General features: G+C 39.6%; 1 long non-coding RNA gene across 1 annotated transcript in view; it reads left to right on the top strand.

The window, feature by feature from the left end:
• LOC136866903 (uncharacterized) overlaps window positions 1-14,830 on the top strand; it is a 61,875-nt gene that overhangs the window by 466 nt on the left and 46,579 nt on the right. The window lies entirely within an intron of this gene.

Below are 14,830 nucleotides of genomic sequence, written 5' to 3'. Positions count from 1 at the left end.
CTGCGTAATAAGTGGGGTTATTAAAATATAGGGTCCGGTACACAATCCCGCTATCTCCAATTCGGGGCTCAGAAAATTTTTAACCTAAAGGTCGAATTCTACCATGTCCAAAAAAGGAACTTAGATGCTAAAATTAATAAGAGTTTTTGCAGTTTGTACGTAATTATTAAATACCAACATTTGCCAAGTGCTACGACTCTCTTGCCAGGGTAGCCATATTTATGACGTCATAGTTCATCTCGTCAACCTGTGGAAGGTCAGCCATGATAAAACTATGACGTCACGAGGCAACATGTGACATTTAAATGTACCGGTACATACAGACACAAACTACGCATCCCATGGGTTACAGCAGAAAAGGAGCACTGCACATCACATAATGCATACTTGTGATATAAATTCGCCATAGAAAGCACAATGAATCATTCCAATACTGGAAATTAAAAACACAGGAAGAAAACCGCACAATGTTTATACATGAACCATTAATTAAATCAATGTTCGAAACCTGAATTGACAGTAATGTCACATGTATCACGACCACGTGGTAATGGCGGCTGGAGCTCCATCTAATCACCGCCCCCTCCTAAAGTCTACACATGCGCACGTGAAGTACCAACCTAACGATATTGCCTGAGCGCCCGATCCTATGGAGCAATTTACAGTTCCCAATTTATGAACGCGCGTGCATGTTTAGATTTCAGAAAAGCATGTATAAACGATATGAAACAATACGTGAAGCAGCGAAGAGGAGTGATACTATCTTTATGCTTGCCAGTGATCGACTGTCCCACCCACAAAACATGTTATTACTCCCACAGCAAGAGTAAAACGGAGGCTACATTACATTGCAAGTGCACACAGTAACAAAAATAGGAAGTAGTGTCTTCAAATGGTACTCGCAGAGTAATATAGAAGGTTATTTTGATATCCATTGCACGTACTGCCGGCATACTTAAATTTGAAAGCAGTCACAAGGTTAGTTCCATCGCATTTTGAAAATCGCACATATATACACACAGAATGTATGAATCATTTTTTATGGAGTTAAGCACGCAACACCACACAATGTTTATATATGAACCATTAATTAAATCAATGTTCGAAACCTGAATTGACAGTAATGGCACATGTATCACGACCACGTGGTAATGGCGGCTGGAGCTCCATCTAATCACCGCTCCCTCCTTCAGTCTACACATGCGCACGTGAAGTAGCAACTTAACGAACGTAACCACGTGGCAATAGAGGACATGATGTCATGGATGATGGCACGGTTGCCTGCTTCAATAGCATGGATACAGAATGCAATAAATTCACAGATTATAATAAGCAGCTTACTCACCTTATTGAGAATGCCGCTCTGCAATATGGCGCAAAACCCTTAACAGCACTACTTACCTGTTTATTGGCGAAGAGCCTACATCATATTATCGTTTCCCAAATATTTTTACTTAAACTATTCACAAGTGTTATACTCCATGGGTATGCATTAGTTTCAATGTTCCAATATGTGCCATTTAGATGAAATTACGCACATCAGGACTGCGAGTGTTACACCTCCTTCCCAACGCAAGGAAGGGTTGGCGGACCTGGCTGATGTCACATTCTCGCGGTGTACCTCATGTGCTGTGTATGAAGGTATAGAGGGTGGTGTGATGTCATACTTATGACATTATGATCATTTTTCTTGTCCACGGTGACATGTTAAATAATTGCATTGGTGGTGCATGCGCAGTAGCGAAAATTCGGACTTAGTTCTCGGGTATTAATTCCCTGTCTCTCTCTCTCTCTCTCTCTCTCTCTTACACCCTGTGACGTCAGGTATGACGTCATCACCCCGCCATCACCAGGTAAACATAGTCGTCATGTGTTCCCCCAGTCCTATATAGTGTCCTTTTCAGTGCTCTGTATGGCAGGTAATAGTACAAAAACCTAGTATTTTCGCACCTCTACTCCTTCCTTGTACCCTAGTGAACACATCTAATAGCATCGACAGTGCCTACAAGTGAACTGGAGATAGCGTGATTGTGTACCGTAACCAAAATATATAGGACACAGGGTTCAAATGCAATTGTCATTTACTGCAAGAATGATTTACATAATTTGTAAGAGGGATGAATGTTAGGCCTAATGGGTTCTACACTTACTACCAGAATGTACGTGGACAGAAAACTAATTGGATGAACTAATTGAGAATATTCCTAATAGTGACTATAAATTTCTATATAAACGGAATCATCACTGGGGCAAATATTCATTTATAGGAAGGGGAGTTAGGGATTGGAATAACTTACCAAGGGAGATGTTCAATAAATTTCCAATTTCTTTGAAATCATTTCGGAAAGGGCTAGGAAAGCAACAGATAGGGAATCTGCCACCTGGGCGACTGCCCTAAATGCAGATCAGTATTGATTGATTGATTGATTGACAAACTGTACTCTATACTGAGAGTCAACTCAAGACCTTAGCGGTCCCTGTGATGTTAGTCAGACTTCAGGTCGGTGAAAAGGCTTCCGCAGCGCCAAATAGTTCCCTAGGTTTGTTGCTTGTTCCTGAAGTCAGGAGCTTTCTTCAGTTTGGTTAGATATTCCGATGAACTGACTTGATGAATAAAAATTTTTGCCCTGTATAAATATGGAAAATATATAACAGGTTGTATCTTATTCGGGTTCGTTACCAACTCTTATATTTCATCCATAGATGGCTATGAATAGTTATTGTTCTCATTGGTGTATGTAGCAAAATAATAATTATTTAATATGATATTGATATCTTTTTTTTTGCTTGGGGCTTTACGTCGCTCCGACACAGATAGGTATAACAGTTCAACAATAATAAAGGTGTTTCAATTTATTCCACCTATTCAATACTTATATTTTTTTTTTTGACATGTTTCGCCCTCAATTAAGGGCATCTTCAGCCTAAATACAATAATCAAAAATACAACTAAATTAAAAGTGGAAGTTAAATACAATCATCAAAAATACAACTAAAATAAAAAGTGGAAGTTAAAAGTTTAGTCTGTTATTAAAATTCGGAACAATAAAAATGTGAAAAATGATAAAATAAAAAGATGCTAATGGAAAACTGTCTTATGATTAAACTATAATCTTGTCGGAGACTAAAACTTCTATTAAAATTCTAATTAAAACAGTTCATATAAAATATTGGAAAATCAAAGTGGTAGTAATAAAAAGCCAACGACATAAGGGCGTGTACACAAGCATAAACTTCATTGTCATGAATACAATCTTTTCAAGGCCGCTGATGAAATTCGTAGCAAGTAAGGCAGAAGCGTCTATTGAAAAATTGTAAGAGGCCGTTAGCACCGGTAATGTAACAGATAGGTATGGCGACGATGGGATAGGAAAGGCCTAGGAGTTGGAAGGAAGCGGCCATGGCCTTAATTAAGGTACAGCCCCAGCATTTGCCTGGTGTGAAAATGGGAAACAACGGAAAACCATCTTCAGGGCTGCTGATAGTGGGATTCGAACCTACTATCTCCCGGTTGCAAGCTCACAGCCGCGCGCCTCAATGTGCACGGCCCGCTCGCCCGGTATATTGCAGTGTGTACTTAGTAAGTATGTTCGAGTTCATTCCACTGCTGATAAGTTCGCATAATATGTGCCACGTTAAAGATGGATCCAAGAAAACTGTGGGCAATACTGGCTGCAACAGCGTGTTCAGTATTCATAATGGCTGCCAGGTGTGAGCAAGACGTGTGTGATGCTGTGACGCTTGAGTCCCCCGTGAAATACTTTAAAGCTAACAAAAGTGGAGACAGATAAAGTAGAAAATCTAAACTAAATTGTTTTAAACGTTTACAGTAGCCTACGAGATTAGAATCCACTGTGGACTGTGGAAGATGTAAAAAAGACCATGCAGCTGATCGGCGTTTCTGTGTACAGTGTTTACGCCGCTCGCTTGGAATTTAAACTCCATGGAAAATCCAAGTCTCCAGCGTAAGATCGATATGTCAGCTCAGTACTCGCCGTAAATAAAACAGGAAGGGCCTTAACACTGTATGGGAATAGAATCCTTTGCTTATTTGATGATGATGATGATGATAATAATAATAATAATAATAATAATAATAATAATAATAATGTGTACTTTACTTTATATTCGTAACCGCCCTCAACCTGCAGAAATGTTGTCATGAGAGGACCATGAGTTCGTTTTCACCTCCCGAATGACGAGATTACAATATTTATAACATTCCTGGAAGCATTGTATTTTGCAATCCAACTCACAAGTGGGTTTTTCAGTTTGTTTTAACTGTGAGAAACTGCCACTGACAGTCGTTGCACGAGAGTGGAATCGTATAGGTACTTATGTTGTAAGTCTCCATGTGCCTCACACAAATTGCATTATGAAATAAAAACAAACCTTGCTTCTCTTGCCTCGGTATTCGTCAGTAATCTGTAGGTTTTACATGGTCAATAAAGGAATAAATAGCTATAGTACGTAATCGAAGTACAGCTATGTAAAAGGAAGTGATTTCGTTTGATGCTTCACTATTTCAGAATGAAGTACTGTACTTGTCAGATGGACGCACGGTGTTAATAATATGCTGGTTGTGGCAGAGATAGAGAACGGGGACGAGACGGCAAGGGGGAACAGGGGACGTCCTCACATGCGGAAGGATACTTTTCCTAAGCTCTTGACTTGAATTTCAGTATAGTGTTGATGACAATGAAGTGATCAGTACAGAAAATATAGAGATGCTAGAGCTAGGAGTATGGTGACCTGATCACTGTACGGTAATGTAAATGACCTTGAGATGAGCTGTACACAATGTATAGAGCTGCTAGTACTAGGGGTGTAGAGACCTGATCACAGTACTTCAGCGTACATGACAGTGAGGTTCTTAGTCAGCAGTACACAAAGTATAGAGCTGCTAGTACTAGGGGTGTAGAGACCTGATCACAGTACTTCAGCGTACATGACAGTGAGGTTCTTAGTCAGCAGTACACAATGTATAGAGCTGCTAGTACTAGCTGTGTAGAGACCTGATCACAGTACTTCAGCGTACATGACAGTGAGGTTCTTAGTCAGCAGTACACAATGTATAGAGCTGCTAGTACTGGGGGTGTAGAGACCTGATCACAGTACTTCAGCGTACATGACAGTGAGGTTCTTAGTCAGCAGTACACAATGTATAGAGCTGCTTGAGCTAGGTTTGTAGAGACCTGATCACAGTACTTCAGTGTACATGACAGTGAGGTTCTTAGTCAGCAGTACACAATGTATAGAGCTGCTAGTACTGGGGGTGTAGAGACCTGATCACAGTACTTCAGCATACATGACAGTGAGGTGAGCAGTACACAATGTATAGAGCTGCTTGAGCTAGGTTTGTAGAGACCTGATCACAGTACTTCAGTGTACATGAGAGTGAGGTTATTAGTCAGCAGTACACAATGTATAGAACTGCTTGAGCTAGGTTTGTAGAGATCTGATCACAGTACTTCAGCGTACATGACAGTGAGGTTCTTAGTCAGCAGTACCCAATTTATAGAACTGCTTGAGCTAGGTTTGTAGAGACCTGATCACAGTACTTCAGCGTACATGACAGTGAGGTTCTTAGTCAGCACTACACAATGTATAGAACTGCTTGAGCTAGGTTTGTAGAGACCTGATCACAGTACTAGAGCGTACATGACAGTGAGGTTCTTAGTCAGCAGTACCCAATGTATAGAACTGCTTGAGCTAGGTTTGTAGAGACCTGATCACAGTACTTCAGCGTACATGACAGTGAGGTTCTTAGTCAGCAGTACACAATGTATAGAGCTGCTAGTACTGGGGGTGTAGAGACCTGATCACAGTACTTCAGCGTACATGACAGTGAGGTGAACAGTACACAATGTATAGAGCTGCTTGAGCTAGGTTTGTAGAGACCTGATCACAGTACTTCAGTGTACATGACAGTGAGGTGAGCAGTACACGATGTATAGAGCTGCTTGAGCTAGGTTTGTAGAGACCTGATCACAGTACTAGAGCGTACATGACAGTGAGGTTCTTAGTCAGCAGTACACAATGTATAGAGCTGCTTGAGCTAGGTTTGTAGAGACCTGATCACAGTACTTCAGCGTACATGACAGTGAGGTTCTTAGTCAGCACTACACAATGTATAGAGCTGCTTGAGCTAGGTTTGTAGAGACCTGATCACAGTACTTCAGCGTACATGACAGTGAGGTGAGCAGTACGCAATGTATAGAGCTGCTAGAGCTAGGTTTGTAGAGACCCGATCACAGTACTTCAGCGTACATGACAGTGAGGTTCTTAGTCAGCAGTACCCAATTTATAGAACTGCTTGAGCTAGGTTTGTAGAGACCTGATCACAGTACTTCAGCGTACATGACAGTGAGGTTCTTAGTCAGCAGTACCCAATGTATAGAACTGCTTGAGCTAGGTTTGTAGAGACCTGATCACAGTACTTCAGTGTACATGACAGTGAGGTTCTTAGTCAGCAGTACACAATGTATAGAGCTGCTAGTACTGGGGGTGTAGAGACCTGATCACAGTACTTCAGCATACATGACAGTGAGGTGAGCAGTACACAATGTATAGAGCTGCTTGAGCTAGGTTTGTAGAGACCTGATCACAGTACTTCAGTGTACATGAGAGTGAGGTTATTAGTCAGCAGTACACAATGTATAGAACTGCTTGAGCTAGGTTTGTAGAGATCTGATCACAGTACTTCAGCGTACATGACAGTGAGGTTCTTAGTCAGCAGTACCCAATGTATAGAACTGCTTGAGCTAGGTTTGTAGAGACCTGATCACAGTACTTCAGCGTACATGACAGTGAGGTTCTTAGTCAGCAGTACACAATGTATAGAGCTGCTAGTACTGGGGGTGTAGAGACCTGATCACAGTACTTCAGCGTACATGACAGTGAGGTGAACAGTACACAATGTATAGAGCTGCTTGAGCTAGGTTTGTAGAGACCTGATCACAGTACTTCAGTGTACATGACAGTGAGGTGAGCAGTACACGATGTATAGAGCTGCTTGAGCTAGGTTTGTAGAGACCTGATCACAGTACTAGAGCGTACATGACAGTGAGGTTCTTAGTCAGCAGTACACAATGTATAGAGCTGCTTGAGCTAGGTTTGTAGAGACCTGATCACAGTACTTCAGCGTACATGACAGTGAGGTTCTTAGTCAGCACTACACAATGTATAGAGCTGCTTGAGCTAGGTTTGTAGAGACCTGATCACAGTACTTCAGCGTACATGACAGTGAGGTGAGCAGTACGCAATGTATAGAGCTGCTAGAGCTAGGTTTGTAGAGACCCGATCACAGTACTTCAGCGTACATGACAGTGAGGTTCTTAGTCAGCAGTACCCAATTTATAGAACTGCTTGAGCTAGGTTTGTAGAGACCTGATCACAGTACTTCAGCGTACATGACAGTGAGGTTCTTAGTCAGCAGTACACAATGTATAGAGCTGCTAGTACTGGGGGTGTAGAGACCTGATCACAGTACTTCAGCGTACATGACAGTGAGGTTCTTAGTCAGCAGTACCCAATGTATAGAGCTGCTAGTACTAGGGGTGTATAGACCTGGTCACTGTACTCTAGTGTAGATGACAGTGAGGTCTTTAGTGAGCTATACGGATTGTATAGAGCTGCTAGAGCTAGGAGTGTAAAGACCTGTTCACTGTACTCTTGTGTATGTGACAACCAGGAGAGCAGTACAGAATCTATAGAGCTAGAGGTCTAGAGACCTGGTCACTGTACTCTAATATAGATGAGAGTGAGGTCTTTAATGAGCTGTACAGAATGTATAGATCTGCTAGCACTAGCGGTGTAGAGACCTGGTCACTGTACTCTGGTGAAGATGACCGTGACATCTTTAGTGAGCTGTGCAGATTGTGTAGTGCAGCTAGAGCTAGGACTGTAGAGACCTGGTCACTGTACTCTATTTTAGATAATACTGTGGTCTTTAGTGATCAGTACGGAGTGTATGGAGCTGCTATGGGTAGAAGTGTAGAGACCTGTTCACTATACTCTTGTGTATATGACAACCAGGTGAGCAGTAGAGAATGTATACACCTGTTAGAGCTAGGGGTGTAGATACTTGGTCACTATACTCTATTTTAGATGATACTGTGGTCTTTAGTGATCAGTACGGAGTGTATGGAGCTGCTATGGGTAGGAGTGTAGAGACTTGGTCACTATACTCTTGTGTATATGATAACCAGGTGAGCAGTAGAGAATGTATACACCTGCTAGAGCTAGGGGTTTAGGGACTTGGTTTCTGTACTCTATTTTAGATGATACTGTGGTCTTTAGTGATCAGTACGGAGTATATGGAGCTGCCATGGGTAGGAGTGTGGAGACCTGTTCACTGTACTGTTGTGTATATGACAACCAGGTGTGCAGTAGAGAATGTATACACCTGCCAGAGCTAGGGGTGTAGGGACTTGGTCACTGTACTTTATTTTAGATGATACTGTGGTCTTTAGTGATCAGTACGGAGTGTATGGAGCTGCTATGGGTAGGAGTGTAGAGATCTGTTCACTATACTCTTGTGTATATGACAACCAGGTGAGCAGTAGAGAATATATACACCTGTTAGAGCTAGGGGTGTAGATACTTGGTCACTGTACTCTATTTTAGATGATACTGTGGTCTTTAGTGATCAGTACGGAGTGTATGGAGCTGTTATGGGTAGGAGTGTAGAGATCTGTTCACTATACTCTTGTGTATATGACAACCAGGTGAGCAGTAGAGAATATATACACCTGCTAGTTTAGGGGTGTAGATACTTGGTCACTGTACTCTATTTTAGATGATACTGTGGTCTTTAGTGATCAGTACGGAGTGTATGGAGCTGCTATGGGTAGGAGTGTAGAGACCTGTTCACTATACTCTTGTGTATATGACAACCAGGTGAGCAGTATGGAATGTATACACCTGCTAGAGGTAGGGGTGTAGATACTTGGTCACTGAAGCAGATGCAGAATTGTTCGTAAGTTAATCAGCTTTGTGAGAAACGACACTGATGGAATATGATTGTAGCGGGTAACAGCAGGATTGTGAGCAACTGCACAAAGACCTTGATAACGTTTTGAGGTTGACAGCAGACAAAGGTGTAAGAGTAAATGGTGTGAAACATCAGGTTGTGAGTTTCACTAGTGTGAACAAACACCCCCCTTGGATGATTGTGCTTTTACACTCAAGGCCGTCACAGTCCTAATGTTGTATAAGAAGAGTATCCATTTTGGTTTTAAACGCTCAAATATTCATGATTATCCACGTTATAATCCTCAAAATCTGTTAATTCACAATATTTTAAACATATTTTCTGTGCAACATCCCTATTTTAGATGTTACAGTATGACATTTTATGAAATCATTGTCCAACTTTCTACTCTATAGTCTATAAGATTAGAAGGATCCCATATCCATTAATTTTTAAGATTGATATAGGCTGATTATGCCCGTAAAAAGAAAGGTGAAACATGTACCTATGACTTTTATGTATTATGTATATATTTTAACCACATGAAATAGTGTATTGTATTGTATTGTATTGTATTGTATTGTATTGTATTGAACAGGTGGATCTATAAATATTATAATAATATTTGTGATATAAGTGGCATGTTTCGAGTTGTCAGTGGAGGGATGGCATGGAATGACATTAGTAGACGAATGAATTTGTGTGGTGTTTTTGAAAGTAGGAAGGATCATAATATGAAGATAAATTTGGAATTCAAGAGGACAAATTGGGGCAAATATTCATTTATAGGAAGGGGAGTTAGGGATTGGAATAACTTACCAAGGGAGATGTTCAATAAATTTCCAATTTCTTTGAAATCATTTAAGAAAAGGCTAGGAAAACAACAGATAGGGAATCTGCCACCTGGGCGACTGCCCTAAATCCAGGTCAGCATTGATTGATTGATTGATTGATTGATTGATTGATTGATTGATTGATTGATTGATCTTATCCTTAAATCAGTAGAAGCTGAGTCTAGCCGTAGCTCGCGTGGTCTCTCTCTACATTTCTTACCCTCGATAACAGACTCCGTTTTCTCCTACGTATCGAGTCCTACATATGCATCATATGACTCAAAAGCCAAAGCCGGTTTATGCCTACTGCTTGATCCAACAGGTACATTCCAACTTAGCCTTTGTCTCCTTATTCCAATACCCTCCTGTAGACATGCTAAGTCTCCCGGTTTGAGTGGGAGACTCCCAATTTTGAATCGTTCCTCCCGATCTCCCGATCGCCATGACCGATCTCCCTATTTACAGAGCAGTGTCGGTAATTTTCCTTAAGATTTCCTCGTTCTATCGATATATGGCTGAGTATGGCTGGTCGATAGTAGTTCTGATAATGTTACCAGATGGCATTATGGGGCATGGTGGCAAGTCATGTTCCCCTGTTCTTTCTGCAAGTGAGTAACCTAACCTCGGAAGTAGTACGCCATAGTCATTCTACCTGGGCCAAGACCTACAGAAGTGCTCGTGTTGTGTCATAATATTTGTTTTGGCAAAAATGTCAAAAAAGTTTAAAAGTGCTTACAGGGAAGAGTTTCCGTGTTTGAGTGAATCCAGGAAGGGACCAATCTTCACATTCTGTACTATATGTAAGTTGCGCATGGCGGGAAGTGCGATATACTCAAGCATATGCAAATGAAAGACATAAGGAGAGTGTCCAGGGTGTAGAAAGAAACCAGAAACTGAACTCTTCAAGTAAAAACCAAGATGTAAATCCTGTGACAAATGCCGATGCGTTATTGACGCCATTTATAGTAGAACATAACCTTCCTCTAAATTGTGCCGATCATGCGGGACCTTTGTTTCACAAAATGTTTCCTCGAGGGGAAATTGCTGAACGATATGGGTGTGCTAGAATGAAAAAAGCGGCTATCATTACAGAAATGTGCATGGAAGAAAGGGCAAAAATTGTATCACATTTGAAGGTGAATGCATTTTCTGTTGCTACTGATGGTAGCAATAAAAGAGACTTGAAAATATATCCCATTTTTTAGGCCTGAGCTCAATGACATTCAGAGTTGTCTACTCTCTGTGCCTAATTTAGAAGGAGATGCTACTGGAGCTAACATTGCCAATCTTTTGCTCTCAACTTTTCCGGAACTATGCATTCCGTTAAAAAACTGCCTAGTTCTTGGTGCTGATAATGCTCCAGTAATGGTAGGATTAAAGAATTGTGTAGCAGAATGTTTGAAGCGGAAAAATAGTAACACAATAATCGTAGGCTGCTCTGGTCACCATCTTGCTGCAGAGAAGGGTACGGCGTGCTTGCCCGTAAATGTAGATGAAAGTATAATTGATATATTTTATTATCTGGAAAGGAGTGCAAAGGGGAAAGAAATGTTCAGAGAATTTCAGACTTTACACAAGACAGAGAATACTGAAGCATGTGCCTACTCGATGGTTATCACTAAGAAGGTGCTTAGATAGGATTTTGCTGCAGTGGGATCCTTTGGTTACTTTGTGAGTAAGGATTCTCAGATGGTAATTTTGAAGACTTACAAAATTCCTAAGCACAGTTTAATTGCAGATGTGTCTTGTTCATCTGAATAGATGAAGGATTGTCAGACATTTCACCTCACTCCTCAGTTAAAAGGAAAACCCAGTCGTCAGTTTCACTTAAAAAAATGAAACTACTGATGACACTAAGAGCCATGCGTTGTCACGTGAAGAACGACTTTTCATGTTCTTTTCATCAAATTTTCATAAATCTTTTTGCCTTTTTCTCTCAAGTTTTATGGATATCTTGTTCGATTGTGATGTGACTATGCCTGACAGTATTTAAAAACTGGCTCATTTAACCATTCTCTGCTATTTGTAAACATTGTGGGACTTTGCCTAGCGCTGCGTGTGCCACGCTGCCGCTCAGAGAATTGCGCACTGTTTTCTTATGAGTGACTTGCATTTTACTTCTTCTAAGTTTTACAGTGTCTACCCCCTGTTCATTTTTATATCGCCTCTTCTACTGATCCTATACATTGTTTTTCATGTGTTAATCGGCTGATGATGACCTGTATTAGGGTCGAAACCAGTACCATTTCTACTTATTATTAAATGGGAATGTAATTCACTACATTTCTTATTCTTTTGTATTGAATAGGTTGAATCTCTTTATCAGTTATTTCAATTTTAACTGTAATCCAAACGTAGCTCAAGTATGCTGCTCATCCACTTATTGAAGTCAGTTTTGGAGGAACTATTGAAGAATGTGACGGCAAGATTTGTGAAACCACATGTTATTGAAAGCTCCTCCTCTCTCCTTGATGTAGATTATCATACTCCAGCAAATCAAAAGGGTGATTGTGATCTGATGATAGGGAACTCTGCGTTTGTTTTGGTGAATACTTTGAAGTCTGGGGAAAAGTGCATTGTGTTTCTCTTCATCATGTGACTACATGGTTCACAAATTTCCGTTCAAAGATGAGTTTTAATTAATGCAGAAGTTGCAAATATTTATGCTATAACTAAGACAACATTTTCTAACCTTAGATTTGTCATTAACAAGTGTCCGAACATTTTGACTAGTGAAACGGAACATTTAGATAAATAAACTGATGTTCTGTACTCCCAGTTCTGTAACTATCAGCTCGAAGAAACAGCCGTGGCAAGAGGAAGAATTGATGTTCAATAGGCATTGGTGGGTCAGATGAAATCAGCTGATGGTGTACTTAATTATGACAGACTCTCTAATGTGATGCTTGCTATTTTATCAATTCCACATAGCAATGCAGAATGTGAAAGGATTTTTAGCAGAGTCACAAAGACAAAACCACAGTTCATATCCTTGCTGTCTGAACAAACTTCGGAGAAACTTTTAACCTTGAAACCAGTTCAGCTTTGAACAAAAATTTAGTTCTGAGTTTCTGAAGAGGACTAAGTCAGCTACTGGTGTGTTGAACAACAATTAGTCGTAATGTGACCACCATGTTGAAGGATGAGAAGTTCCATGTTCGTACAGTTCAGGTATTGAAATAATAACATTAAGTTATTTATTAGACCACCTAATCAATACAAAATCGTCTTGGATGATTTACATAAATTTGTTAGCTAATAGTGGGACATGTTTCGCCTTCTCTGAAGGCATCATCAGCCATAGTCTTAACCTTAAATTAAAAATAAGCGTCTAAATAACATGTAGTGATGAAATGAATTTTAAAATCTTGAAGAGATTTGAAGTAAAATAACATTAAAAATAACAATGATGGTTTGAAAATACAATGTGATGAGATACAATAGTGGAAGTATTAAAAAAATTAACCTTAGAAGGCTGCTAAAATAAGTACAATGGAATAAAACAGATTGTTAAACAACAAGTAGTAAGACTGCATAAAAGTAAAGTTGATAGTAATGGCGGTTATAATTAGACGATGGCGAAAAATCTTATATAATCAAAGTGATCCATAGTGATCCTATTTGAAACTGTTCTTCAACTTCTATTCACCAACTTCATATCCTCAACATGTTCTACAACTTCACCATATGCATCTGACTTTCGTCTTTTATCTTCAAGATCATGATGAACTTCGGATCTCCCGACTAACTTTGACTTTTACTCTCTCCTCTTTACTTTGATTATATAAGATTTTTCGCCATCGTCTAATTATAACCGCCATTACTATCAACTTTACTTTTATGCAGTCTTACTACTTGTTGTTTAACAATCTGTTTTATTCCATTGTACTTATTTTAGCAGCCTTCTAAGGTTAATTTTGTTAATACTTCCACTATTGTATCTCATCACATTGTATTTTCAAACCATCATTGTTATTTTTAATGTTATTTTACTTCAAATCTCTTCAAGATTTTAAAATTCATTTCATCACTACATGTTATTTAGACGCTTATTTTTAATTTAAGGTTAAGACTATGGCTGATGATGCCTTCAGAGAAGGCGAAACATGTCCCACTATTAGCTAACAAATTTATGTAAATCATCCAAGACGATTTTGTATTGATTAGGTGGTCTAATAAATAACTTAATGTTATTATTTCAATCTAATATCATCAATACGGACCAAAAATGATATTTATTACATGTAACAGTTCAGGTATATCCTGTATTTAGTATTCACATATAAATGATGAAAAATATATATATGTAGGCCAAGTAGAATTGTTAATGTATTAAATTATAATGAATTAGTACATGTTCTGCCATCAGTGATGTGTCCTAATATGTTGCGATTTGCTGCAACATTTCTCAGACTTTTTACTTTTGAAAGTTCCCGTGTTTTGGTACTAGCCATCATTCTCACTACTGTTATGTCTGTTACTTCCGAATTAAGAATAAGATATACTGAGTCCATCGAGCTTTCACTCCCTGACAAGATTGTTTCTTACAGAATGCTGTTGATCACAACTGCCTCTCTTGCTAAAAGGCTCATTTCACCTATTTTCAAGTGAGGTTGCAGACTGCTATTATCATGAGGTCATTGGCATAGGCCAACTGAAACCCTCCCCTCCAGTGGATGATCTGTATAAATCATGAACAACAAAAGTGAAAGATGCCTTGTCTAATCCCATTAAGGATTTTAATCCAGGAACTCATTCTACCATCAATTCTCACTGCAGGTCATTGTAAATGCCTTTGATTGCTTTTAATAATATACACTTAATCCCAATGTCCCTCTTTTCCCTTGGTGCTCTGTTTCTAGATCTACAAAACATGACTGTCTATTATTTTGGTAGCATTTTTCATTTACCAAACATATACTGAAAATCTGATCCTGATAGCCCCTCTATCATCTGAAGCTGCACTGGTTTTCATTCAACTTTCTCTCAGCCACTGGTCGTACCCTCCCTTTCGAAATGCAAG

Source organism: Anabrus simplex, chromosome 3 (assembly GCF_040414725.1).
Source record: "Anabrus simplex isolate iqAnaSimp1 chromosome 3, ASM4041472v1, whole genome shotgun sequence".
In the NCBI taxonomy this organism is placed as follows: Eukaryota; Metazoa; Arthropoda; class Insecta; order Orthoptera; family Tettigoniidae; genus Anabrus; species Anabrus simplex.
The sequence above is the reverse complement of the archived record's forward strand: the minus strand, read 5'-3'. Positions and strand labels throughout refer to the sequence as shown.